The sequence below is a fragment of the Hyperolius riggenbachi genome, chromosome 4 (assembly GCF_040937935.1).
Source record: "Hyperolius riggenbachi isolate aHypRig1 chromosome 4, aHypRig1.pri, whole genome shotgun sequence".
NCBI classification, from domain to species: Eukaryota; Metazoa; Chordata; class Amphibia; order Anura; family Hyperoliidae; genus Hyperolius; species Hyperolius riggenbachi.
In genome coordinates, this window is record NC_090649.1 from 148832297 (window position 1) to 148838226 (window position 5930).

At 40.8% G+C, this 5930-nt stretch overlaps 1 long non-coding RNA gene across 2 annotated transcripts; it reads left to right on the forward strand.

Annotated features, from left to right (window-relative positions):
* Positions 1 to 242: 242 nt before the first annotated feature.
* LOC137571531 (uncharacterized) lies at positions 243 to 4992 on the forward strand. Of its 2 annotated transcripts, none has more exons than XR_011031370.1 (3): positions 243 to 447; positions 3633 to 3795; positions 3879 to 4992. It is a non-coding gene; the product is annotated as an uncharacterized lncRNA (long non-coding RNA). The 2 variants fall into 2 exon arrangements; XR_011031369.1 differs by having other exon boundaries at positions 3887 to 4992.
* The last annotated feature ends 938 nt before the right edge of the window (positions 4993 to 5930 follow it).

The window sequence follows — 5930 nt, forward strand, 5'->3', positions numbered from 1 at the left end:
CTACGCCGCATCAGCCGAGGGCAGCCACAAGTGCGGCATAGGATTTACCTACTACAGTCCCTAAAAGGATAAAGGATCACTCCAGCAAAAAAGTAAGGAGTTAAAATCTGACAGAACTGTCAGGGGGATTCTCAGGGTTTTATTTCTTTACATAAGCATGTCCTGAACAGCAGTTGCTAAGTCTAACTGTGGTTAGGGAGGCTGGCTGGCATCTTAGTATTTTGGCAGTTGGGCTTAGCAACTGCCGTTCAGAAAATGCAAAGACAACACTGAGAAACAAGATTTTAAATGCTTACTTTTTTCGCTGGATGGAGTGGTTCTGTTATGTATTGAACACTACACTGGGCCCTAGAGCTCCTAAGCTACACCACTGTAGAGGGCATCTAGTCATCCCCTCCCTTGGAAAACCTCAATGGCTGATCTCATCAACATCTAGGGGAAATACAGGTATGTGGAAACATGTTGTGATATTGTGTGTGCTGCTGATACTTACAATGTCCAGCGAGTGTCCTGAGTGTGTGACAGACGACGGATAACCCCCAGGTAGCATCCAGGAGTACCAGGATGACCCAAACACAGAAGATTATTTGCCAAAACATGTTTCAGCAAGTAGTAATAGCCAAGGTTAGGGAGTACTCCAGAGATGCTGCTGCATTCACTGCTGCTCGGTCTGGAGTGGCAGGTGAGGTGAGATGATGCCACTTATATAGAGGTGGGCTCATGCAGCAGCGTGTGACCATAGCTGCCACTGCTGGGGGCGGGCTCATGCAGCATCATGTGACCATAGCTAATGACAACAGATAGCACAGCAATAATAATGATTAGCATGGTGCTTTTTCTCTACTACGATATACAGAATACAGAAGCAGTGAGTACAATTATATTTATAGAAAACTAGCTGAAAGCCCGGCATTGTCCGGGTATGTATTTGGCTGGTGTTTGCTCTGCCCACTTTTTCTAACCCTAACACACGATCAGGGCTGGAACCCACTACAAAATGCTATCTCTATCGCAATTGCTAGCGTTTTTAATGAGCGGTTTTTAAGCAATTCCATAAGCAATTGCTGGCGATTTTGGTAGCATTTTTAAAAAAGTGTCAGCTTTTTGCCAGCGATTGTATAACGATTAGCGTTTTTAATTCTGATTGGTCCTTTCAATTCATTTTAATTTTGTTACAGTGTGCAGTAATGTAAAAACGCCAGTAAAATCGCTCTGTGTAGGTTTTGATGAGCAATTATGCCAGCGTTTATATAGTTTACATTGTAGAAACGCTAACGCTAGTCACTAAAGCTAAAATTGATGCATATCCTGCGTTTGCGATTTTGGTAATCGCAATCGCTCCAGTGGAATTTGACCCATCCATTAACATTAGCTGAGCATTTAGGGAAATTGCTAGTGTTTTGAATTGCTCCCTAAACGCTCACAAAATCGCTCTAGTGGTTTTGAGCCCTCACTCAATTACTCAATGACCTGGTTTGTGAGCTTTGCCTTCTTTTACATCAGTAATTTGTATTGAAATGAAACAAATCTGATTAGCTGTGGCTCTACCCCCTTTGCAGAATTTGAACCCCAGTCACCCAATGACCAACTGTACCAGGTTTGAAGCTTGTGTCATTATTAGTGCAAAAATGTCAGCAATTAAATATTCCCCCTAATCAATAGGTGAATTTTGATTGGCTTTTGTAGTCCCCACCCACTTTTCTGAATATTAATCACAGTGACCCAGTGACCAACTGTGCAAAGATTGAGAACCCTGCCATTAACAGTGTAAGAATGGATGCAATTTACATTTTCCCAGTCAAATCTGTATTTGTCTCCACCCACTTTTTTGGTTATGGGGATAAAAAGTATAATATATTTTATTCCAGGCAATGTACTATGTGTGTGCCAAATTTCATTCAAATCAGTTCAGCCCTTGTTGCGTGATTGAGTAAGGCCTAGTGCACACCAAGCGGTTTTTGGAGCGATCCGCCGGCCGCATCCGCCTGTAAAAACGCTTGGCTAATGTATTGCAATGGGATGGTGCACACCGGCGCTTTGAGGTTTTTGCCAAGCCGCAAACGCGCCTCCTGCTGCGCGTTTGCGGTTTTCGGAAGTGTTTCGTCCTCAATGTAAAGTATAGGAAAACGCAAACCGCTTCAGAAAACGCTACAACAAGCGGTTTGAGCTGCGTTTTGTTGAGGGAGATGTTTTTTTCCAGGTCAAAGTGGACTTCATGTTTGTGAGCTGTTGAAGCTGGGCGAGGCTTTACAGCAAGGAAGATGGCACAGAAGTGGTTTGATACTGAAGCCTTAATAATTAAAATTCAAAATATACCAGAAATGTATGATAAAAGTTTATCTGGTTATAAAGAGGTTGGGCAAACCAATATTTATTGGAGTCGTATAGCAAAAGAATTTCTGCAGAGCACCTGGGATAAGCTTTCACCACAGGCCAAAGAAGCAAAAAGTAAGTGCCATGTATTTTTATATAGCATTTGTTATCAATGTGATTTTTTTATTCCTTGCATTACTGTACGTATTGTACCCCTTCCCCTGCACAACATTGTTTTAATGAAATATATCATCATTATATCTGTAATGATATGTGTGTCCACTTATCATGGGCAGGTGGATGTGTGTGCCTAATGTACATGATGCTGGATTCTGTTAGTATATGTTATTGAATATAAACACAGTATTTGCAGGCATATTTATTTGATATAGACTTGGATTATAATTCACATAATGTACAAGTGTTTAGATTAGTACTGGGAGAATCATAAACTTAGGTCCCAAAATAATCTGCTAGTCTGTCTCTAATTTGCAGTGCTGTACAAGATCCACGTAATGTAGCAGCAGCAACAGGTGGTAGTACAGTTGGTGGAATCTCTTCTTCCACCTGTACCCCATCTAAGGTTCTGACATAATTGTGCAGTATGCAGGTGGCTATAATAACAGTAATAGCATATTTAGGCTGCATTTTTATGGCTGTGTGGAAAATGCGCCACTTACTAGTCAGAATCCCAAAGGCACATTCAACCACCTGCCTTGCTTGTGTTAGGTGGTGGTTGAATACAATTTTTTTATCAGACAAATGTCTTTGAGCATAGGGGCGCATGACATGCTCAGAAAGGGCAAAAGCCTCATCACCCACAAACACACATGGGTAATGTGGTTCTTGTGTGCCAGGCCAGGGTCGTGCTGCAGGCATATTCAAAGTGCCAGCCGACTATGGCGAAATATAACTGAGTCATGAGAACTACCATAACCACCCACATCCACATATATAAATTTGTATTCAGGATCAGCCACAGCCATTAACACAAGTGAGAAGTATTTTTTGTAATTGTAATAAAGACTGCCACTGCGGGCAGGCATGACCACTCTGACATGTTTGCCATCCACTGCTCCTAGGCAGTTAGGAAACCTGTGTTTGTCCCAAAACATCTGAATGTTTGACTCCCACATAGCAGAATCAGGTGTGGGCATAAAGTCAGGCTGAAGCACATTCCAAAGTAAGGTGCAGGTGTCCAAAACCAGATAAGGAATAGTACTTCTTCCCATTCTATATTGATAATGCAGTGCCGCATACGATTGTCCTGTAGCCAAGAATCTGTGAATAAAACAATTATGGTAAATTATGTTTTTCAGTTGCTGTTCTTCGTAGAAGATGGAAGTCGGTACGTGATAGTTATGGGAAAGAGTTGGAAAAACAGTTTCAGGAATCCAAAAGTGGTTCTGGCAGCTCACAACGGGTGAAATACAAATTCACATCCATCTTAGAATTCCTCAGAACACATCATGATTATCCTACGTAAGTATAGAGCAAATGTGAGCCTATTGCTATACCATGATTAAACATATGCTTAGTATATCTTTTTATATGTTTTATTAAAGAACTGAAGATAGCCTAAGACCAGACCCAGCAGAGGAAGAAGCAGAAGTGTTACCACAAACAGACAGTGAGCTTGATACACAAGATGTCTGTTCCTAGGACCAAGAGACACCAACACAGGATGAGAGTGAATGTACTCCACCACAACACACACAAAACAGGTCCCCATCTACCAGGACACGCACCAATGTGACACAGAGAGGGTTCAGGGCATCTACACAAGGCAGGAGAATTGGAAGAGGTATAATAAGCAGGGCTGAATATGATGAGAAGCTAATTACTTCTATAGAAAAGGCGGTGGATCACGTGGATAAAAAAGAGGAAGACGTAGCCAAATTAAAAGATCTTTTAAGTTTAGTGCCTTTTCTGCAAAAAGTTCCTGAAGACAAGCAATGGGCAGCCAGGCTTGCTATTTCAAATGCACTGGACAGTTTTTTACAAACTGACAGACTGCAATCAGAAGGTAGTCACCATTACTTTTCTCAACCACACATGTCTGGCCCTGGCCCTCAACATCACTATCCTCAATACCAACACCAACGTTACCATCCTCATCCTATGTATGACCCACCTACTTACCCTGCTATGCATAGGCCAAACATCCGACATGCTCGCCATGGTCATTTCCCCATGCCACCACCTGTACGTAATGAGCCACCTCATACCTATCATACTTCATCATTGTCACATGAAAATCCAGTGTACACTGATTTGAACTTTCAAAACACCTCACAAAGCAGCTCCGACAGTACACCACCATCTTTCAATGCTGATAATACAATGACCGAATTTCTATTCCAACAGGATTGATAGTAATTTCAGCTAGAGATAAACAAATGTTTTATGTTAAAATGTTGTTTAAGAATGTTTACCTCAATGTTATGAGGAGTCTTTCAGTTGGCGAAATAGCTCTTCGATAATTTGTATCTTTTCTTTTAAGAGCATCCCTCAACTTCTCCAACAGTGTATCAAATCTGTGAAACGAGAAAGTTAGGTTGACAATGTAAGTTGCTGTTGGTATGGCAAACCTGATTTCATTTTCCAAATTGATTATAGTATATATTAATACATGTGGATGTATGTCACTTTCAAACAAATACTTTGTTGTTAACAATTAAGCGGTATTGTTACTTTCTTATAAAGGTGTGAAAAATAAACCATTTCACTATACAAGATTGTCATTACTGTGTCTAACATGTTGTATAATGCATGATAAATTGACATTAAACACCTCCTTTCAGCAGGCTAATATAAGGGAAATATAACTTTTAGGGAGGTGTATGTTGCAGCTTTAAAAATACCTGTTGCTCAACTGTCCTCAACATTTTCTTGACTGCAGTAGTGTCTGATTCACACAACTCTAACAATAATAGACTGTGCCTTGACTATGACCACCTGAATGGCAAGCTTCTTCAGGGGTTGTGGCGACAATGATCCAAAAAAATCAATTAGCAGAAATATCAGGCACCTGGTTTAATGTAAACACCAAAACAAATGTCGAGATTTAAGTTTATGCTGCATTTTATAACATGATGTGACGCTAAACTGGGTTTGCTATGGGCATATTCAATATAATGTTACTAAAACGCAAGGTGATGTATATTGCTACAGCTGTGTGTGCACAAAACAACATGAAGAAGCATACGACACATTTAAAGGTATATATTATACATATATTCTGAACACAGATTGTTATATATGTACATAACATGAAGAACATTTACCTGGCAGTAGACATCCGGGTGTAGCCAAAACATTTTTCAGGATGACGCCTCAAACCAGGGTAGAGGATCCAAAATTGCCCCTTCCTATGCCGCACTTGCAGCATAGGATGCACCCAGAATCTCCGGGCCCTTGGTCTGCCCCTCATATATGCTGCTACAGCAAATAACAAAGTCAGATCAGGGTACATTCTCTTCAAACCAACCACTCTACTCTCCAAAAACCTCTCTCTATACTCCTCAACAAACCCACAAGACTGTGAAGGGCAACGCCCTTTTTATATTGTTAAATTGACCTTAATTACCCATGATTACTTCACTCACAACACATAC